This window comes from Pongo abelii, chromosome 4 (genome assembly GCF_028885655.2).
Source record: "Pongo abelii isolate AG06213 chromosome 4, NHGRI_mPonAbe1-v2.0_pri, whole genome shotgun sequence".
NCBI classification, from domain to species: Eukaryota; Metazoa; Chordata; class Mammalia; order Primates; family Hominidae; genus Pongo; species Pongo abelii.
In genome coordinates, this window is record NC_071989.2 from 75910053 (window position 1) to 75933906 (window position 23854).

At 39.0% G+C, this 23854-nt stretch overlaps 1 protein-coding gene and 1 long non-coding RNA gene across 10 annotated transcripts in view; one reads left to right on the top strand and one right to left on the bottom strand.

The window, feature by feature from the left end:
* Positions 1-23854, top strand: part of MAST4 (microtubule associated serine/threonine kinase family member 4) — a 569328-nt gene that overhangs the window by 119442 nt on the left and 426032 nt on the right. The gene's annotated exons all lie outside the window — the stretch shown is intronic.
* On the bottom strand, positions 21403-22284 carry LOC129059689 (uncharacterized). The gene is made up of 2 exons (XR_008525709.2): positions 21959-22284; positions 21403-21658 (listed from the first exon to the last, which is right to left on the bottom strand). It is a non-coding gene; the product is annotated as an uncharacterized LOC129059689 (long non-coding RNA).

Genomic DNA, 23854 nt, shown 5'->3' on the forward strand with positions numbered 1-23854 from the left:
GTTGAAATATTGCTTATTCTGACAATAAAAATAATCATTTATGGATACAGATATCAAATTATCCTGTCCATCTCATTGAGGAATGCATTTCCAATAAAAATTTACTTTAATGCTATAACTTTTAATCATTATGAAATTATACATTTGTTCTGTCAAATTGCATTCTACTAATAGTTTTAATGATAATCTAGATTAGATTTTTAACATTTAGAACCATTTGGTCACAGGAAATAAAAAATACATTTTAATTTTCATAACTTTTTGTTGCAGAAGGAGTATGATAGTATGATCAATAAAAAACCCTAAAACATAAAAGTGTTTTGTTAGGATAAAATTCTGTGGGAGAAATGGAATGGAAATATAAATTGAAGGGAAAAAAAGGAACTATAAAAATTTGAGCGTAAAGGGAAAGGTTGTTCATGTATTTTAAACAACAATGGATACATTTAAAAGCTTGAATAAAAGCAGTTTCATTTTAAAATTTCAGTATTTACAGTATGCAAGAAATTATAAACCATGCCACTATTTAAACCTAGGATGAACAATTTTAGATTTGATCTCTCTCTGTGTGTGTGTGTGTGTGTGTGTATGTATGTGTGTTTTTAGAGAGGGGGTCTTACTCGGTTGCACAGCCTGGAGTGCAATGGTGCAGTCACACTTACTTCAAACTTATGAGCTCAAGCAATCCTCCTATGTCAGCCTCCTGAGTAGCTGGGACTACAGGTGCACATCACTGTGCCCAGCTAATTAAAAAAAAAATTTTTTTTTTTTTTTTTTTTTTTTCCTGTAGAGACAGGGTCTCCCTATATTACCCAGGCTGGTCTTGAACTCCTGGCCTCAAGCAGTCCTCCCACCTTGGCCTCCCAAAGTGCTGAGATTACAGGCGTGAGCCATTGTGCCCAGCCTAGATTTTGACTTTAAATTGTGTTAGAAGACATATGTATTTTAAAATTCTTTGTAGACCACTTCTCCAGGGCATCTGACCTGGACAGGTAGGGCTCATGATAGAAGCATACATCCCTTGTTCGTTGTGTTTTTTGGCTATCACCTTGACTACATTAACCATTGTAGTAGAATCCCATGACCAGAACTGATGTCACCTTTATCATTTATATCTTTCCCTTCTGTTTTGACTCAATTCCCAATAAGCCAAGCAATATCCATTCAACAAACACATGTCTCCTAGTGCATTATGCATGTGTCTCACAGGTGAAGAGGACAAAATTCTCCCTCAAGGAGCTCATTCCGTAGGGGGAGACCAGCCCTTATGATCCCAGATGATGAGTATTAAGCTGGAGGGAAGCAAGGCTTTCCATGGCACACTGGACCCTGAAGAGGAGGGTTTCCTAGAGGAGCCTGGACTTCAGGCTAAGCAGAGCCCTGGAGGATGGAGACCCAGGATGGGCCCAGGAATATCCAGCCAGGTGAGGGAGGAGGCTACCCTATAACTCTGTGGCTTGGAGGTGGAGAGAAGGGATTCATTCCTGGCAAAAATGCTGCTATTAAGATAGAAAGATAGCTATCATTCTTGAATTAGGGGTTAAGGGGGCAGGGAGATGCCTATTTCTATGGTTTTTAAAACATTTCTTCTCTAATTTTCTTATGTAGGCAAAGGTCAAAGTGGTTATTTTTACTATTATACATTAGTAGCTATGCCTATATTCATAAAGAAAAGCCTCCTTTTGCACTTTTAGTTTTGACTGTTTTCTAGCGAATTGTGGGTGAGTACCATATCCAATGTATTAATTGTGACGTATGGTTACACCCAGTGCAGCCTCAGCCAAGCAGTCCCTTGGGGTTACAAAGGCATAGAGTTAAATTTCCCAAGTTGGAAAAAGGCTTTCAGAAATGAGTTTGTCACTCCACTTGAAGTGGCTTTGCTACCGTTTCCCTGGGGAGGTTGCTAGGCATTTAATAGATCTCCATGTTAGGAAAATAAATTCTTTCTAGCATTGCAGTCTAAGGTGTTTTCCCCCACTCCTTTGCCTCAGATTTGTGGGGTGGAGGCTGCAGCTAATCTCCTTTATGTTTATATTTACAAAATGTTTCCAGATGATTATCTCTTCCTGATATCATTTGGCTAGTCCCAGGTATTCATTGTCTCAGTCATTCCCAGTTAGGCATAGCCCTGCTCACTGCCTGAGGGAAGGAAGGAGGTCGTGGGACCGCTGGGTCTAAGCCTAGTTCCCACCACCTCCCCACAGCTGTTAGCCTTCCTCCATCCCTGAGTTCTCACTGGGACATGAGGGACTGCGTTTCAGCTGTGACAGTATTTTGTTGCTCTTGGCCATTGCACAGTGGCTTACATCCTGTGTGCTTTAAAAAAAATGTCTCTTTCAAAGGCTCTTTTCAGAGTCTATAGGATGAGATGCACAGAGACAGACTATATATATTTAAAACCAGTGGGATTTTTTTTTCTTTCTTTTTTTTTTTTTTTTTTTCTTTTTGCTTTGCTGAGAAAAAGCATAAGCAAAGGAGAGGGACTCTATTTGAAGGTTTTTTTTTGTTTTTTTGTTTTTTTGAAAGCACCTTTTACAGCTTGTCTTTCAGTATAAATGATTAAGTTATGATGTCATCTTGCTCCTTAGACACATGCTCCTTCTTCTACATGCTGGCATTTTGGTATGGTGAAGGCTCTTTTGGTGTCTCCTGAACCTGAGGACCCCATGAGGGCCTGGGCCAGTTCAGGTGCCCAGGAGAGGCTGATATGAGCGAGTATGCTTGGCCCCGTGTGTGGTGGTATCTGTCTCAGGGCCCCTGGCTCTGGCAAGGTCATGTGGTACATAGCCTTTTCAGAGAGAGGGCCTGAGGGTTTTGTGGACAGCCTTAAAGATATCTATTACAGTGTTGTTTTTTCTCTTTGAAAATAAGAAAACTGAGCTGTTTTGAGAAATATCACTGAGGTTTTTTACTAATGCCTCATCTCCCCAAGTTTATCTGGACGTGCTCTGTTCTGGTAAAGCCGAGTTCCTATAAAGCTTCGTTATCCTCCTTGAATCTTCTTCCTCTTTTGTATCATGCATTCGAGGTCTTGTTCCCTCTTGTTCCCTCTTGAGCTATTCCATTTCTCTTCTGTGCTTCTTGCTTGACTTCGAGTATAGTTTGTGAGGGCAGCTCTGCATTTTGAAACCATGACTTGGCGTCATTCTTAGTAATAGCTTTGTAAATTCACATGCTTAACCATGTAGACTGTAACTTCCCTCTTCTTTGGTCTTTAACACCAAGCAGAGTTATACACTAGCATTACCTAAGCAACATCCAATTTCCAGAAGTGTCTAGAGGACAAGCGGCAGGTATTTCAAATGCAGAATGGTTAGGGTGAGTTATGGGAAGTGAACTGCATATGTTTGGGAATTATTTTCCTTTTGGGGGCTAAGAATCTAGCTACAGTGGACCAGTATGAGGTTGCATTGCTATAGGGCTAACCACCACCAAAAGGCACCGCCTTGGGTACCTCCTCTTGCTTGGCTATTTTAAAAACTTTCTCAAACCTAATGAGTTGTAAGAAAAGACATAACTATTTCTTTTTGGAGGAAATATAAACTAGTTTTTTTTCCCCTTATGAATCTTCCTCCCAATGGGAAATCGCAGAGAAACAGGGCGGGGAAGGAGGAATAAGAGTTTTAAAAGTTTTCTTCCCTAGGCTGAAGAATTTCCTATTTGTAAACTATCAGCTGACTAAACACTAAGACCAAGTGTTTAATGGGTTATACATTATTGTAAATTGTTTACAAAATGAGATGAAATCTTGTCCTATTGTTCAGTGTTTTACAGATTTGCTTTTCTTTTTCTTTTTTTCAATTTATTTTACTTTAAGTTCTGGGATACATGTGCTGAAAGTGCAGGTTTGTCACATAGGTATACAAGTGCCATGGTGGTTTGCTGCACCCATCAACCCGTCATCTAGGTTTTAAGCCCCACATGCATTAGGTATTTGTCCTAATGCTCTTCCTCCCCTTGTTCCCCACCCCCTGCTTTTCTTAATTCATTGAAATTTGGGCAAACACTATGATCTACTACATTGTTGAAACAAAATGCAATTAAACCAGACTTTTTTTTTTCCTTAAAGTATTTGTGTTTTGTGTTTTGTTTCAGAAAGATTTGTAATTACTTTGCCTGAATTTATTATGCTCGAGAATTTTCAAGCAGTTGTCATAGTCATTGTACCATTACCTCCTTTGAGGAGAGGGAAGAGTTATAGAGAGTTATGTATCAGCAGTAGGAACAGATATTCTTGTTCAAACGTAATAATAGTAATACCATTAATATTGCAGCTAATGCTTATTAAGCACTTATGTATTTCTGAGGTTAATGCAAAGGCCTTTGGTAGTTTATTGTGAAATAGGGTCTCATGTTTATTAATGATACATATTGTTTAATATGAGTTTATTAAAATTTTTTATCAGGAATGATAATTTTTTTTTCAAATGGAATGTTGGTATTTAACAATATGGTCACATATTTCTTGTGCAATTTTTTGAAGTTTTGATACCAAAGTTATGCTGACTTCTTTGAAAAATGAAATGGGGAAACTTTCCTTGATTTTTCTATACCATGTAACATTTTCAGTAGCATAAAAATTCCATTTAAAAAAAATTTGATAGTGTCCCCTGTAAATCATTGTCAGCATTGTCTATTTCCATATAGTTATTGAATTTTTCAGAGTCTACTTTGTGAATCAAATTTTGATAATTTATATTTTCTTAGGAATCCTCTCTTTGATTCAATGTATTTTAATTTTCAGCATAAAATTGTATATATTCTGTATACTTGTATTAAATTTCCTTTGTCTCTTTGGCTGTATCAATCTTCTTATTTCCTATGTTGTATAATTGTATTTTTTTCTCTTCCTTGATGAGCCTTGCAAGAGGTTTGTGTATTTTATTGATCTTTTCAAAGAACCAGCTGTTCCACTGTTTATATTCTAACTCTTTAATTTCTGCTTTTTATCTTTTTAATGCTTCTTTCTTTTGTTTCCCTGAAGTTTATTTGGCAGGGGTTTTTTCAGCTTGTTGAGTGGAATAATTTTTTATTTTCTTGTTTAATAATTTTTAAGGTGACTTTTTCTCATTTTCTCTCCCCTCAAACTTTAAACATCTGTCCTTTCAGCTTTGCTTTTAGCCGATGACCTTGATGCCTGCATTGGTGAGAAAATGGAAACAGAAGACAGCGTCCAGAGACTCCCTCATACCATTTCCCCACTGTCAGCATCGCCACTCCCACTCTCTCTTACTGCTTGTTTTCTTAGGTAACTATTCATGCTTCTGCCTAGAGCCAGTCCTTTCCTGTTCCCCATCCTGTCTCCTCTCGCTAGTCAAAAGAAACCTCCCAGCATTTCTCCCTACCTCTTACATCGTCAGACTTTCCTTCTCTCCTGCATGGTGAGTGTCCACACACAAGTATGCTGTCATTGTTTCATCTTCCATTAAGCTTCTCTTGCCCCCACTTTCTCACCAGATGGCTGCAATTTTATTGCTCTGCTGTGCAGTCAGATTCCTCTGGAGTTATACTTGTCTCAAATTCACCTCCCCCTACACTCTCTTGAACCCAGACTATAAGCTTTTATCCCTTGCTCCGTAGAGACTACTCTTGTCAATGTCGTAATCACTGCTCTCCACTGGTCATTGAAACATAATGGTCAATTCTCAGGCCTCATCTGGCATGACACAATAAGTTCTCACTCTTTTGTAATGTGTGGTCCTCACTTGGCCTCCGGGACACCTCCAACTCTTAGTTGTCTTCCTACCTCACTAGTTGCTCCTTATCACTCTCTTTTGCTGGTTCTTCCTTTTCTCCTTGACCTATTAATGTTAGAGTCCCAGAGTGTAGTCATAGTCCGTCTCTCTGATCTATTTTTACCCTGTCTTTGTGATCTATTATAATGGCCACCACCTATAAACTTATAGCCCCCGAATTTATATCTCTAGCTGTGAGATCTCTCACAAACTCCAGATCTGCGCATCTGACTGCTTACTCAATATCTCTACTCGAATGCCTGGTAGGTACCTCCAACTTAACCTGTGTCCTGAACTGAACTTCTCGTCTACCCACCAGTCCTGTTCTCCTGGACTCCTCCATCCCAGGAAATGCTTGCTTCATCTTGCTAGTTGCTGATGCTACATTGAAATCATTCTTTACTATTTATACTCCATATCTAGGCTATTGGGCAACTCTTTTTGCTTCACCTTCAAATATATCCAGAATCTCATCACTTCTCACCTTCTGCACTGCTGCTACCCTGGTCTAAAAGCAACTATTTCTCATTGCAAGTACTGCTGTAGTCTCCTAAGTGGTCTCCTTGCTTCCATCCCTGCCCTCTGCCATCTGCCCCACCCCCATGGTGTGTGCTCAACAGAGCAGCCAGAGTGATCCTTTTGAGATGTCAGCCAGACCACTCTTATGCTCAAACCTCTGAAGTTTTGAGTAAAAACCAAAATTCTTACATGTGACTTGGCCCCTGTTACTCCTCAGACCTTACCAACTCCTATTTTTTTAATCCCTCATTCCGCTCCAGCCATGTGCTTTCCGTGTCTTTTAGATGTGCCATGCTCTTGCCTCCTGGCTATTTTGAGCCTCCATGTAGAAATTTTTCCCCTGTGTAGGGGATAATTCCCTTAACTCCTTTAAATCTTCACCAAATGTTATCTTCTCCATGGGGCTTAGAGTGACCACCTGTTTAAACTGTAGTCCTTCTCCTTACCCATTTACCTGGTTCTGTTTTTTTTTTTTACATAGTATTTTAAATTATCTATCAAATTATATAATTTATATTTATTTATTGTCCACCTCTCTCATCAGAATGTGAATTCCAGCAGGGTAGGGATCTGTGTCTCTGTTTTCACTAATGTGACCCAAGCACAGAGAACAGTGCCTGGAATATTGAGGGAACTCAATGAATATTTGTTAAATAAATGAGTGAATTAAGGCTATGATTTTGCTGTGAGAAATATTGGCTGCAGCTCATAAAATTTTATATCCAGCATGCTCATTGTACTTAGTTTCTAACTAGTTTTCTGGGATTTGTAATCTATTTCTGAGTGGAGAGAGATGACTGGTTAGGGAGGCTGTCATAGCTGCATAGCGAGGGAGAGGTGTCTGGGGAGAGATACCCTCCTTACTTCCGAGTCAGAGTCTAAGGCAGAGAACGGGACACCTGCCAGATATGTAGCTGAAAAGGGATGTGTCTGAGTCGAGGAAGTGGTGGAATTATGAAGCAACTTCCCTCCATTTTAAATAAAATCTATTAATGGAGTGAAGTGAGGGTGTTATAAGCAGAAGCATGGGTATATTTCTGCCTTTTCATCACAGTGGGTACTTTTCAGATTCTGGCAGTAATTTGTGTTTTCAGCAGCCTTGGTTTCTGAAGGTAATATGAATATTTACTCCTACGTCTTCAGTGGCACTTCAGTGAGAAACTGGGAGAAGTAGCACCAGGAACTTAGGTACCATTTTAAATCAGGAATCTGTTAAGGTATAAGTTCTTGGAAGCCTTTGTCCAGAATGTTGGTTGACCATTTCTCAGTCCTAAAGGGTTCTTCTTTCTATTGGTAATTGAAATGATTCTTCCTAAACACAATGGGATCTATTTTAGATTCTAGAATCTTGCTCTCTCATATTAAGCCCTATTTATTAAATGTCCTGAGAAATAGCCTAGAACTAAGTTTGTTCCACTGCTGTAGAAGTGGCAGTGCTGTAGACTGTAATTGCTGAAAGAAGGGTTAGCTATGGAACTGCTGACTTTGCCCTTTCAGAAGGCTTCCTTCTGGAATTTTTAAACAATGGCATCAAACCTAATTGATAAGAAAGATGCTAATTATTTTTTACTTTTGATCACATATCGAGATGAGAAGAATTTGATTTATTAATGGAAAGTGCTTGTTCCCTTATGAAAAATTTGAGCTTTCATTATGGCTTTATGAATCCATGAACATGGGAGTCTTTGGAGATGCTACTTGTGTGCTTTTTCAAGGAATGATCATAAGTGGATTGTTCCTTTTTACTTTTTAATCAGAGATTCTTGTATAAAATTTTTCTTACCCAGGTCATTTAAGAGGAAAGACCAAATTACTTAAAACAAAATTACATTTTTATTAAAACATTGCAGGTTATGACTTCCTAGTTTGTTTCAGTCTCATTTGTAAGAAGAACATTTGGTGATGGTGAAATTTACGTCAGGCAGATTCTCCCCTAAGCAGTTGCTGGACTACCTCCCTATACCCCCACCCCTCTCTGCCAAAAACATGGCCAGGATATTTCTGGGGATGATGAGTTGAAGGGAAACAAGGGGGATATTTTAAAAGTTTGACTCAAGAATATAAAATATAAAATTGTCACTCTTAGTGGAATTATTCTCATTTTTTTTCTAAGCAAACATGCTGATTGCATGTTGGCCCACTTTACCAAGCAAGGTATTAATTTTCTTCCTAGCAGAGGAAAGAGCTCAGTTCGCTGTGTTCTCTTTCCTTTTACAACAGTTATAACAACATTTGATTCGTGATATTTTAGTTGTAGGTTGTTGATTTAAAAATACACTTAGAAGGTGTGGAGCACAGAGGGATACAGGGCATGGTTTTGTGTATTGACCTGTCAACCCTGGTTAACTAGGGTGTCACAAAGCAAGTTTTAAACTCAAATACAGTAAATTATCCAGGTGGGATTCTGGCCACCTGTGATGAGTTATGGATTTGGATTTGGATCATTCTTGCCCTAGCGTGGTAACGGGAGTGTATTTATGTATTATGAAATGTAAGACCTTTTCAAATAGTATTATGGTCATGTGTTACTCGTGGATGGGGATACATTCTGAGAAGCATGTCATTAAGCAATTTTGTCATTTTGCAAACATCATATAGTGTACTTCTACAAACTTAAATGGTGTAGCTTACTACATACCTAAGCTATATGGTATAGCCTATTGCTACTGGGCTACAAACCTGTATAGCTTGTTACTGTACTGAATACTGTAAGCAGTTGCAACACAATCATAAGTATTTTTACATCTAAATATATCTAAACACAGAAAAGGTACGCAAAAATATGGTATTATAATCTTTTATAATATATAATTATAATGTGGTCTGTGGTTGGTTGAAACATTATATAGCACTGACTGTATCTTAAATGGTCAATAATTTTTACTTAAAGAATCTTACTAGTTGATGGCTTCAAAGATTAGGGTCCTTCTATAGGCCACAGCCATCACTTTGTTTCTCTTTGCATGTTCTTTTCTTTTTGAGAATGCTTAAGATTATTATTTCCTTATTTTTCAGCTAATTCTGCCTTGTTCTTAATGAAATATTATTTCATTTTAAAGAAATAGTGGTGTTTCTGGCCATATCATTTTTCTGTTTTTTTTTTTAATTTTTAAATTTCTGCCAATTTTGTTCAATTGATATCTTAAGGACAAAGTGATACTGTATACTTTTTTAAAAAAACAAAACAAATTTTTTTGCTCAGAAAGTTTAAAAGATGAGTTTATGATTTTTTCTAATTGTAAGTATTGTTTACAAATTTGTGCTTTAATAAAAATTACTTAATACATGTGAGATTTAAACTTAAAGAACATATGCATATTTTATCCTTCTCCTTACATTTTTGATTTTTAAAATGATCATAAATATTGGATATGCCTATGACTTATTGTCAAATAAAAGCCTCCTTCCCCCAAAGAATAAGATGCCTGATGGTTCACTTGCTTCAGCTGCCATCTGAGCTTTAATGGTTCTATTATCAACATATGTGAGTGCTCAAAATAAGGATACTAAAAGGCCCTGTCCTTTGTACCTTCATGCTGAAAAAGATAATGTCTTTTCAAAATAGTATTAACTTCCAAGAGACACTTCTTTGACTTCTAAAACTTCTTAGATGGGCTGCCTGTACTGCAGGTGTGTGATATTATAACATTTCTGCTTTCTTTTGGTCAGCTAGCTGGTCTGTCTAGCCTTATATTTCTTTCTGTGTCTATTGAATGAGATAATATGAGGCAAAAAGATAATATTGAATGAGATAATATGAGGCATCGTATGTGAGTTTCCATTTTCACTTTTTAAAATGCAAATATTTATTGTGTACCAACTCTGCAGGAGGCACTATGATATGTGCCAGGGATTCAAAGATGAAATAGGTGTAATCTCTGATGTCGATGATATTCACTCATTTATTCATTGAGCAAATATTTTTTGAGTGCCTCTTATGTAACAGTAATAAAACAGACAAATAATTGAGCTGGCATTCCTGGTTGTGGAGATACACACAAACTAGATAATAAGTTAAAATCTGTATACATATATGAACATTTGTGTGTGTGTGTGTGTATGTGTGAAGATGTACACATAAATTAGATTATAGTAATAAGGGGAAAAAAAGAGAAACCAGTGGAGGGAGCTAGGAAAGGGGTGGGGAGGCAATGATAGATTGAAAATTTAGATAAGGTGGTCAGGGAAGGGAGGGAGGATCTCACTGAAGTGATATTTAAGACTTGGAGGAAGTAGATAAAATCTTTCTTGCCTAGTGGAAGTGGCAGGCATATAGGTAATCTAATTTTCTTGGGGGCAGGAGAGCAGAGAGATGTAGAAATAGAGTATGCTGGAGCCCAGAGTAGATTCACTTAACCACATTCCAAGGTTCCAGCAAGCCTCTCTAGAAGAAAAGACTCCTGAGTGGAATCTCAAAGGAAGAGGGAGAGCACAGAGGCAAGGAAATGAAAAGATAGCTGCTTGGGTGTTCCCACTGAGCGTTTATTGAGGCTGGAGTTGCAGTTGAATTTGGAAGGTGCTTGGGGTCAGTTTGTGAAGTACCTGTTACACCATGCTAAGGGAACTTTGATTTGATTCTATAGACACTGAAGGCCTTTAAGTTGGGGACTGACAGAGTCAGGTCTGCATTTCAAATAGATCAGGGGTCCCTAACCCCTGATCTAAGGTTCTTGCTGGTCCATGGCCTCTTAGGACCTAGGTCACACAGCAGGAGGTAAGCGACGAGCAAACGAGCATTACCACCTGAGCTCTGCCTCCTGTCAGATCAGTGGCATTAGATTATCATAGGAGCGTGAACCCTATTATGAACTGCGCATACTAGGGATCTAGGTTGTGTGCTTATGAGAATCTAATCCTGCCCCTACCCCCAGTCCATGGAAAAATTGTCTTCCATGAAACTGGTCCCTGGTGCCAAAAAGGTTGGGGACTGTTGAAATAGATCATTTGGCAGAGGGGTGGAGGCTGATTTAAGGGGACCATACAATGTAGTGGAGAAGGGTTTGGAGACTATTCCAATGGTTCTGGTGAGAGATATTGACCTTAGTTAGGAAGTGGTGTGCACAGGGAGGAGAACATAGTGGCCAGGATAGATTTAGGAAGAAAAGTCAGCAGAACTTGGTGGTTGCATGTAAGGGATGAAGATGTAGAAGAGTCAAGTGTGTTTTAAACTTATAGTGAAAAATACATTTATATCACAACCTGGTACACATGCTACCAACACACACATAACTAGCTGATCATAGAATATGTTGCTGAAACAAAGTTGCATGAAACAATATTTTACCTTACTGTAGCATACTCTGATATTTTCTCTTCCATTCTATTTCAATTTCTGAAAAATGCTATTCTATTTCAATTTCTGCAAAATGACTCTGCATTGATTCCACTAATGGGTCAAGACCCACGGTCTGAAAGTCACCTGCACAGGCTTCTCCAGGTTATCCTGCAATGGACAGGATGTTTTTTCCTCCTTAGATTTCTTTGTGGTCCAGTGTATCCAGACATCTTTCACTCAGTGGAGGGGAGAGAGGAGGAGGGCAGTAAAAAGTATTGTTTCCAAGTTCAGTGCACTATAGAAACATTTGAGGCAAAATTGTGCTGACCAGTTGGTGAGCCAACTGATGGCCACATGGTGAGACAGTTAAAGAGCTGCACACAAGGATGCATCACGACACCTCTGCCAAGAGGATGGTTATTTGTGTTGCAGATGTCATTTATGTGGATTTTTTGGAGGGAGGGGAGAGGGATATCGTTTTTTTTTTTCTACTCCCTTTGCTGCCAGAGTGCCTATTCTCATTAGAATACAGAGTTGGTAGAGTTTTGGGCGCCGGAAGGACCTCAGAGGTCATGAGTCCACAGGTCCCTGGTCCAAAACTAGTGACTACTTGGTGTTGCCTGTGGTCATGGGTCACTGCCAACTCCTTGCGACTCACTTGGATCACTCTTTATAATGTTGCAGTGGAAAGCCCCCTGCAGCTGTGTTGTTTGCTTCTGGGACTCTGGGTTGGGTTCATGTTGAAAACCGTTGTTGGTTTTCTCTGATCAAATAACTGAGGTTTTTAAGCTCTAAAATGGGGGATAATACCATATACTTGGTTTGATCGTTTCATGAGGATTAAATGAGACAACATGCAGAAAGTATAGTGTCTGAGGCACAGGAAACATTTAAAATAAATGGCTACTGTTATTTTCTTCCTGTAACTAAAATATTATGGACATTGGCCTACTTTGCTCATTTTAATTTGCACTAGGAAAGATGTGGAGTCTTTCTCACTTTCATATATAGAATGAGCTAAAATTAAAGTTCTTCTGTTGGTGTGTGCTGAAATTTTTAACAGTATAGAAATTTCCATGGAAAATAAAAATGCATTTGAATTCAGGAAGAAGGATACTAAAATACATCCAAGTTGAGATGGTTCCGTAGGTAGCTTCTTAAGGACCTCAGTTTCGAATTTGCTTAGGGTGAACAAAGCTATTCAACAGTGCTGGCTTTATGCCCATGAATGACATATACATATCTGTAATATGGAATACTTTAATTTACTTTTGCTATAGTCCTTTGCATCGTAGGTCTACAGTGCATGTCTAATGACTAAAAAAATTTTAGACATGAGATTTATTTGAATGATGGAAATGTCATGACTAAGAGATTGATTTCTTCTGACTAGTGCAAGTTAGAGTTTAGCTCAAATCATTAGTAGAAGTCTATGGAAAAAGGTAACAAACAAAGGACACCTTCATTGGAGGAATTTTATTGGGACCAGTTTTTATGTTCCCTTTAAGTCAAATGTGGAAGACAAGATGAAGGAATGTTATTTTCCTTTGGGAAACATGGCAAAATCTCCTTAATAGAAGTCATGATGGCTTTCTTTATACCAGTAGGTGGTATGTATAAGTTTCTAAGGAAATAACACCAAAAGTCTGTCCCTTCTGTTTGGCTCCCGTGGAGGGTATAGAGGCTTACACTGAGGGGAGGAAGGAGAGAAGATTGTTGAATGCTGTTTGGTTCTTGGGTTCCTTGGGTACCATCAGCTTTTTGATAATTTTTCTCTGTTTTGTAAACAAAATACTGTATTCTCAGGGAAGTTAAAGCAAAACCACCTAATATTGAGCTCTTAAATTTGCATTTTAGAAAAGGGAAAGAAGTGCAACAGCACTTAATTGACCCATTTGAAAGGAAGGATAAGATAAGTGTGTGTTTTATGTCAGTGAATGCAATGGTTATGCAATTAGGAATACTTAGGTATGAATTTGGTACTGTGATTTGAGTGAGAATAGTATAGCGTTTATTAATGCTCGTTTGAAAAGGGATATCTGTTAAATGATGGAGCACATTAGAAATCAGGTATTGGGGGGTATATGTGTTAATATGAACATTTACATTACAAATGAAATATCTGAACAGGCTTTGTTAGATAAATGATGCTGTTGATTAGCTTTATGCCTTGAAATTCTATATATTTAAACAGCTTGGTACTTGTTTTGCTTCTGTTCAGCAGTGTGCCCACACATTTGGTCTGACTACAGCATTCTTTTTTCATAATAAAATGTGTATTAACTATGCAGGCCCCTCATAGAGCAGTGTTTTAATCATTCTCTATTGATTTATACATCACATCAATGCTGCATATTGAGGGCCTCTTATTCTAAGTCTGCTTTACTGGGATTCTCATTCTGTCTACCTGATTTGCATAATGTTCTGGGACCCTTTTAATTTTTCCCCCCACTGTGGGAAGCCGTCATGATTAGGAAGGCACAAAAGATTAGACGTATCGTTGCTTTCTCTCAGCTTTCTGAGGTGCATAGGAGAAATAATGGGCTTAGAGAAATATTGTCATTGTCCATAACTGATAATAGGTATCAGAACTTATTTAAAATTAATAAATGCTGAGTTTCAAGCTTTGGCATGAGCCTGAATGATTTATTGCAAGCCACGGATGCCAAGAGAATGTTTTGCATTTACCAAAGCAGTAGGGTAATGACAAGAGGATTGTCAGGGAGCAGCCTCATGAACAGTGGTTGTTCTTTGAACCTAGGGTTGTTTCTACAAGCTGGCCAATACGAACGGGAATATTTTATTTTTTTTCTTTTGTCTTAATGTTAATTTTAGAGAGAGGAAGTATAGATCTGCTGGATGTGGATGAAGGATGCCTACATGGGCTTGAATAAATAAATCAAATCCCCTGACCTCTGCCTGCAACTTAGAATCTCATTTGGATTGAAAGACTAGAGCTAGATTTTGCACATGAAGAAAACTCTGCTCACTTCATTATTATTCATGGTGAAATCCCCAAATCTCCTCCCTGAAGAGGTGTATTCTTCCCAGCAAATTAAAAACATCCTCTTTTTTTAGAGGCCAAATGATGATGGTGTCAACTACTGATGAAGATGAATAGGTAATTCTTTTCTCAATTTATACATTTCCCCCCCCAACCCCCTCTACTGTTCAGGATGGGATTTACTCATTTAAACCAAGATCCAATATTTCATTTACTCCACTCTCGGTAGGTTGTTCGCATTGTGTAAATCTCCTGGTCAGGTAATGGAGGAAAATGTTTGAAAATGTGATAGCTCATTATAAGGGCATTTGACATAAGCATATTTGCTGATGACAGATTGCCGATCAGTGGTAATTTAAACGGATTCTGAGCAGTAGTTAAGGTAGAACATTTTCCTCAAATTAATCAGTTAAGATCAGGATAGCTTAAATTACAAACATCTTTAAAAGTCTGTAAGGAAAATGTAGATTTTGGAAGCGGATCATCCTGTGAATATACATACATACCCCTTATGCTTACCTACTGTGTGTGTGTGTGTGTGTGTGTGTGTGTGTGTGTTTCTCAATTCAATTATGAGAGAAAATGTTGGTTGACAACATGCCATTTTGCTTTATGGATCCACATATACCAACCCCTCCCCCCCCAAAAAAATAGGGAAAAGAGTACTTTACACAAATGTTGGAAAATGAGAAACTGGGACTAGAATGGGAGAGTTGGCTTTTAAAGTTGTCTAGATATTGGCAATAGAAATAGATGTCAAGTCCTACCTAAGTAGGTATTGGAACTTTAATCAAGTATGTCTTTACCAGTTTAACCTAGTTATACATACTATATAAAATAAGCATTAACCCACCTCTGAAAATTATTTCAGTTTTTGTTTATAAAAAAACTTAGATGGGCCACAGGTGAGTAATTGTTGTTTAGAGGCATTTTGGAGCTCCCATAGGGATACACAACTGAATAATAACACTTCAGTTTAATCACGACATGCTGTATGATAAAGTAGCATTGGGTGCAGCTTAGCAATATCCAAAGATCAGAACATCTGTTATCTGCAGAGACACTGGGGTATATCTATCAGACGTTTGCATATAGAACAAGGTGTTTCAGTTAATGTGTCATGATAGTTTAATTACATCACCTTTCTTGGGAGTTTGCTTGATTCTAGGTTCAAGAGCATCCCATGAGATGGCAACCTATCAGTTTTTCTTTCTTCACCAGCCTTCACTTATGCTATTGCTTAGTTAGGTTATATCTGCTTATTTCTAAAACATACATATAGAAAAAGAAGAAAATAGGTGCCCATCATTGTATTCAGCTTTTCTATGGCATTTAATCTTGGTTTTGAAAACCACTTTGTCTTTTTTCTCTTCAACTTTTTTTTTTGTTGTTAACAAAAGGCAGTCTTTTCCTCTGGCTTATAGTCTTCTAGCTATCCTCCCTCCTTAAATAGTGGTGGTCTCACCTTTGTCTCCACTCTCATTTCTCTTGTGGTTTCTATATTGCAACTCCCAAACGGATTGCTTCTGCTTGATTTCTCTCCTCTTCCTCTTAGCTGGATTTTCACCTGCTTTCTTGATAAATCCATTAGGGTGTCCCAGAGGCAACCTGAATTTAACATGTGCAAGAACAAATTTCCTGTCTTTCCTCCTCAAGGCCAAGCCACCCTTGCTCCCCACAAGTAAGAACCCCATGGAGATCTGTGACTCTGTCCTCCACCTTCCCTTCAGGTAGGCAGAAAGACTGTTCACTTTACTTTCCAAGTATCTGCCCAAGTGTTCTCCCTTCCTGTGATACCAGTCCCATGCACGCCCTTATGTCTCAACAGCTTCCTCACTGGCCTCTTTTCCTGACTCATCTCCTCTATCCAGTTCATTTCCTAGACTACTGCTTGTGTGGTCTTTCTGAGGCATGGGCCTAATTTGTACTATTTCTTAGCTTTACAGTGTCCGGTTTCCTATTGACCTTCAGTTACTGCTAGTCATTGTCAGCACTGGTTAGAAGACTAGTTCACAAACTAGTCCCAACTTCCTCTTCTGGCAGACTCTCCTTCCTACTGCCCTTTCTTCTACCTTCTCCATCTCTCCCCCCAAGCCTCATTTTCTGGCCCCATTCATCATTTCTTCTACATACCACCCACTTTTCAGGCTTCCCCAGTTTGCCTACGCTGTTGCCTCTGATAGAAAAGCTTTTCTTAACATTGCCTCTTCTTCCTGGAAGCCTCTGCTGACCCAGGCAGAACCACTTGCTGCACCTTGTGTGTTCCTCTAGCACTTTGGACACACCTCTCTCCTAGTACTGATCACTTTGTGCTGTACTTATTTGCTTACGAAGCTGGCTTCTGACTGGCTTCTTAAGGGCAAGGACAATGCTTTGTGAACTTTATACATCTGGTGCCTGCGATATGTAGGCAATCAACATTTGTTCTTTGAATAAAAAACTGAACAGATGCATACTCCATCTGCAGATGCTTAGCATCTGGACGTGTTGGGGATTGGGGACAGAGATTGTCCCTTTTTCCACTTGAGCCTTGGTCTGTTCTAGCTCATGAGGAAAACAAGTAGATCGGATGGGACCCATGTGGTTGTGGAGTGGGTTGATCCGCTTGCTTCTGTCTCTTGCTCAGCTGCACCTTTCCTTTAGCTTTCTTCTCAGTATTTCGCCGTTCGATCTCTAAAGCTCTGCTTGTTTTGGAAGATATGAGAATTATTTTTTCTGGTCCAATTTGAAAGTCCTGCTGTTTTCTCTGTCTGCACCCCACTCCCCCTTTTTCTTAGCATCATAATCCAGGTCTTCCCTTCATTGTGTTTGTTTTTTATGCTTCAACCTCCATGGCTGGCCTTCCAACTCCGAGTCTCGTTCCAAGGCCACATTCTCCAGAGCTACCAGGCAAATCTGCCCCAACCTTTGCTTTAAACAAAAATGGGTTCCTTTTGCCTATCAAATACAGGCATTACATGTAAGACTTTTCACTAAACAACCCTTCCAATTGTCCTGCCTCTGTCTCCCTGTCTCCTCCCTCCAACTCTTCTCTCTCTTCCTCTGACTATTCCTCTCCTGCTCCCTCTAACTTTTTCCGTTTCCCCTCCCTCTTCCCCCCCACCACACACATGCACAGAGTTTTCTAATCCTATTTTTACAAATATGGTTTCCTTTCTTCAGATAGATAATTTACCAATTCCTACCACAGAAATTCATCTTATAGATATCTTTCATTCTGTGGGTTGGAACCCATGAATGGGTCATAAAATTGGCTTAATGGGTCATTAAGCAAGGGAGTCACCCAGGCTGGAGTGCAGTGGCACGATCTCGGCTCACTGCAACCTCCACCTCTCAGGTTCAAGCGATTCTCCTGCCTCAGCCTTCCAAGTAGTGGGGATTACAGGCGCCCACCACCACGCCCAGATAAGTTTTTGTATTTTTAGTAGAGATGGGGTTTCGCTATGTTGGTCAGGCTGGTCTCGAACTCCTGACCTCAGGTGAGCCACCCACCTCGGCCTCCCAAAGTGCTGGGATTACAGGCATGAGCCACTGCGCCCAGCCAACTTGTGTTTTTTTAAAAGTGAAATTATAATAGAAGATATCAGAAAATGTACATTGTAGTATGGCTAAATTATTGCTTTGTGAAATGTTTACTTAGTATCCAGTATCCAGTATATGCCTACTGGATAATAATCGAAAATGTCTTAGTATGGTTCGCAGTTAAATAGTTTTGAAAGTTACTGACATACAGTAATAGAAAACCATTAATTTCTTCAATATTTAACTAAAAGCTTACTTCCTTCATGAACCCTTTTGTGACGAGATAATAGGCTGTACATATCCCTGTTATCTAAGCTTTTCTGTTACCTTGCTTTTTACCAAATTTTAAACAATTTTATGGCTCAAACTTTGCTTTTCTCCTTCTATACTATGTCACCTCTGCATTTTAAATGAAAAGTTGTTACTCTGTGACCTTGTATGTATCTGCATATTTTGTAATTCTCCCATAGTTACTGTGTGAGGCTTCTAAAACTCCCAAATTAGATTGCAGACTTTTGGGGGGCTTTTAGAGACTTGTGGGCACCAAGTCAGATAATAGATACTAGGAACTTGGTGCATACTGTTATTGGCTGGCAAGGAAGAATAATCCATGGAACTTCCACTGGTTTGGAAGCTCCTGAACTTGAATATCAGATGGAGTCCAGGGTATCATAGGCTATATTGTGTAATGTGGGCCATTCATCCATTGCACTCAAAATTCTTAATCTTAACTGTTTTCTACCTCATTTGCATCAATTTACCTTCTTTTATAAATAGAAGAACTTAGCTGAGAATGATGTATCTGTGAATCTGTGTACTTTCTGTTCAAGACTAAGTAACTTCTTAATGTTTTCTGGGCTCTCACTTTATAGAGTATTGCTGTCCAATAGAGCTTTCCGAGATGATAGAAATGTTCTATATTCTGCAGTGTCCAGTATGGTAGCCATTAGCCATATATGGCTTTTGAGCTCTGAAAACAGGCTAGTGCAACTGTGGAACTGAATTTTTAGTTTAAATTAACTCTACATAGCTACATGTGGTTAGTGGCCACTGTATTGGACGGCACAGTGTTGGAAGCTTGAAAACACATCAATTTGTATTTCTTTTTCTCCTATTTTCTAGCTGTCAGGACTCTCCCCACCCCTTGCAGTGTTGTTCTTTCTCTTTGTTCTAGTTATTCCTTAATTCTTCCACTGGACACCTGTTAGCATTCCACGCTCCACCCTTAAGAATATCCTCTGACCTGTATCCAAGAGCCTGTCTTAGAAGACACTGCAGAAACTATGAGAGGAGATTTTATTTTTATATTTTTTAAATCCTTGGTGCCTAAATCACTTGTCATTCCTGTTTTCTTTCTGACAGCATAAATGCAGTTTATGTAGAGAAACTGAGCTTTTTTAAAAAGGGAAACATACAGGTGAATCTTTTTTTCTGCCAGTCTTATAGCCCCAAATTATTTAAACCATTGAAACTAATAAGAAGTGCTCAGCTTGCTATCTTGGAACTACAGAAAATGTTTTATATTCAGAATTAATCATAGAAAATAATCATACTCAGTATAAGGATGAGGTTAAAAATGTAGATCTCACAAATTTACGTTTCATGCAGATTTCATTTTAGTTCAATTACTATTGCTTGTAAAAAGTGATACGAGAAATAATGGTAAATGTTAATTTTATATGTTACTTTTATATGAACATATGTATTTTGTCCTCTGTGATATTTGGTATACAATAAGATGGAAGGTGGTGTTTTCCGCTACTTGGAAGAGAGGCTAGGCTAATATCTAATGTTATATATTGTATGATACTTGCTTATTAAATGAAATCTTGTATTTTTTTCTCCTGGTAGAGCAAGATATACTTATCCTAGGATCCATGCACTTTGACAATTTATGGATAACCTAAATTTGTTGGCAAAACTTTGTTTTTATCTGAATATGTTTTTATATGTATATTTGGAGAGAAGTATAGGATTTACAAAGGGATCTGCGACTCTTAAAGGTTAAAAGTCACTTGTTAGGTTGAGAGATTCTTGACTGTAGGAGCTATGTTTATCACTGTACCCCCACCGCCATTCGTGGTGTAATGTCATAACACAGAGTAATTACTGGAGAAATGCTTTTGAAAGGGAATTGGAAACCATTTCTTTCACAGGTGACACACTGCCTTTCTTTTTAAGCAGAAGGAATCTATGAAGACCTTTATTGTTTCATGCTTCTGATGTTAGGTTTCCATTATTGCTACAAGATAGGGTGATATGGAACATTTAATCTTAGAGCAAATAGCTGTGGGATTTGGGGGATCTGGAGAAGTTATTTTTCCCATTTCTATCACTTGTTTTCAGATATCCTGTTTCAAAGCTGACTCCATGGCAGACCCTAGCACCATCTTGTTTGTTTTAACCTTACCTGCATACCATTGATCCTTCCTTTCCATCCTTATTCATAAACATTGTTACAGAAGTTAAACCAAACCTTGGGCTGCTTAATAATGGTCTCCCTGCTACCACTTATACTCCAACTAAGAAAGAGGCAAAAGATGCAGAATGCCAGGAGATGGAGAATACTTTGGCAACCATGTAGTGTGGGAATTTTTTTTTTGGTCCTTGTATGTGTGTGCCTTGCCTTATATGTGCCTCTTAGCCTGCTGACACACACACACACACAACTGGAGCTGTAGGTTGGCTCTGGGTCAGTCACTGAATTACTATTTAATAAAATAGCAAATTACCCAGAGAATGAAATGCAAGTTCTTGGGCAGGGAAGAAAGGTAGCAGCAATGATTCAGCTGCTGAAGCTGGCAGTAGGTCAGTGTAAGGGAAAGTGATTCCTACTAGGGCTATTTTACTAAGTTCTTTAAGTCTTTTTTTAGACAAAGGTAGAGTATGAGGACATAAGGATTAATGTAGTTTTTCTGCAGTCCTGCATTCAGGTACAGTTAACAGTGGTCTATTCTTTTCTTTGCTCTTTTGCAGTTCTTCAAGAGTTTGAGTTATGAAGTGTGAAGCCTAGAGATGGTGTTATACACAGAGATGAAACTGGTTTTCACAGGTGATAGATGGAAGGCTGTTTTCAAAAGATCAAGGTAGCAATGAAGGGTTCTACTCTTGTACACTTACATATGATGGATAGGAAAACCTAGGGTTAGGAACCAGAGAATGCTGTACTTGGTTGAACATATTTGCGTCCCCTCTGTAATATCTGAGTCATGTGGGTTGGTGTATAGTCCATTTTGTAAAGTCACTATGAACACATAATTTGTATAACATATGCATACACTCAGGCCGGAGGACACTTGATATAGCAGTTACCTTTTCCTGTGTAAGAAATTATCCCCCAAATTGAGTAGCTTAAAAAAAAGTTTTATCCCAGTTTTTTGAGTTAGGAATTCAGGAGTAGCTTAGCTGGTTGGGTGGCTCTGGGTAATTCAGGAAGGTGCAGCCAGGACTGCAGTCCTCTGATGGTTTGACTGGGGCTGGAGGATCCACTTCCAAGACAGTTCCTTTATGTTGCTGGCACATTGGTGTAGGCTGTTGTCAGGAAGCCTCAGTTCCTCACCATGTGGACCTGTCCATTGGGCTGCTGAGTGTCCTTGTGTTGTCCTTATCAATGAGAGAAAATGCAAAGAGGAAGCCACAATGCCTCTTACAGTGGAGCCTCAGAAATTACACACCAGTATTTATGTTGTGTTTTGTTTTTCAAAAGTAAGCCACTAAGTACAGCCTGCACTCAAGGGGAGGGTACTACCTCTTGAAAAGAGGCATACCAAGGAATTTGTCTGCCTATTATAAGATCACCGCGCCTGGGCAGCTGAAAGTCCCTCCTTGGCCTCGTATCTCTCCATGTACTTTGATCCCTTCTGTCTTCTACTTCTGGATTCTTTCTATGTCTAGGGTACGTACTGAAGAGGCTGCTTCATCCTTTGAGGTCCTGTGCTTTTATGGAAGGAGCTTTAGGCTCATTAGAGGTTTCTGAGTGATACCTCTACAAGACAAGCCTTTCTTTTGCTAATATTGATCACTCCTTACAGCTTAATTTTCAAGTCACTCTCTTGACTTTGATCAATCAGAGAATTCCTTAGGACCGCTTGAGGCAGATATGAAAAGAAGAGAGTGAGGCTGATTAGGAAAGAAAAAACCAAAAAGTCCTGCCTGTACCCTGACCTGCCATTTGGATTCTTCAAGAACATAGTTTTTGACTTAGTACCAGGAAGGACATGTGAGTTGTTCCAAATTAGAACGGGGTGCATTGTGAGCAAATAGGTCCCCTCGGAACTCATTATGCTGGATGAGCTGTGCAAAGAGAGCTGACAAATTCAGCCACAGATTTTTTACTGAATGCCTACCCTATCAGTTGGGAAGGGTGATGACAACCCGTGACATAAAGCACAAAAGTTTCTTACTTACTTATGCTTTATATACATTGTGGGTTGACTGAGGCTCTACCTGGCAGTGTCCTCACTCTGGGATAGGCTGACAGAGCAGCCCCCACTTGGAGCAAGCAGTCACTGAAGCAGAGCTAGGTAAGAGTGTTCTGGAGGATCTCACACCCATAATTTAATGTTTTAGCCTGGAAAGGACACACCCTGCCTTTTCTCACACTCACTGGTCAGACTTTGTCACCTAGCCCTGTCCAACCACAAGGAGCTAGAGAGTACAATATTATTGTATGCCCAGAAGGTGGAGAGCCCAAAAGAGTCTACTTGGCACTGTTGGCTTTCATACCTGCTATGTGCCTGGCCCCTCTTCTAGCCTCTGGGGATTCATCAGGGAGCAAAACAGACCCTGCCTTCATGAAACTTATGTTCTAATGGGGGAGGGAGACAATAAGCCAGCAAGTAAAATGTGCAGTGTGTTAGATGCTAGGTACGGTGGAGGAGAATATAGCAGGAGCAGGTGAAGAATGGGTTCTGTGTTGCAAACATGTTTAATGGAGGCCAGCGTAGGTGGTTACGATGCCCTCCTCCCGGTTGAAAGTGCTCCGACGCAGGTCTGCTTTCTCAGATCTTGACTGTGCTGAATACTCAGCTGCTGCCAGGCCTTTTGCACAGTGAACCACACCATACTTTTAGGCTGTTCATAAATCCCTTTCTTCTTCTTTGAACTTTTATTTCTAACTTAAGTACCATTGTTGTTTAAATTTTTGTTATGAGATATTGTGACTACATAAGACCGAATTGTAAGAAACCTTAGACGATTTTTAGTCAATTACTTCCCTCTTTTAGAGCAGTTATTGAAGTCTTAAATTATTGATACCTTCATTGCCATTTTCCTATAGATCTTTTTTTTTTTGCTTAATTAGCTACCTTGATGAAGAGTGCTTTTTTATCAAGCAAAAAAGGCCGCCACTTAAATGCATTTGTGTGATTTATGTAACAGTCATTCCTAAGTTTTCAAAAGTAATTTTTTAGAGTTGAATTTCCTGCTTTTTGCTATATTCTCATTCATTGTGAAAATGGGGAAATGGCACATAGTTCTCATTTTTAGTGAAATATCATTTATGTAACATAAAGTGTAAAATTATGTTACACTTCCTTCCTCAGAGGACACCCAGTTGTTTAGTCGCATCTTTCTTCGGTTGTGGGGGCAGCAGTCATTCTTGTTTAGTTTCCTTGACCTCTGTATTTCCTGGGGCAGGAATTCTTGGGAGAAAAAGAGGAGATGAGTAACACTGGTTTGCCTTAATCACAAAGGGTGGTAGAGAATGACTGGGGCCCTTCTTGACCTTGCTCCAAGGAATTTTTAGAAATAGCCAGCCCTCCTCTCTTTTCACATATACAGAGGCATTTCGACTTTATT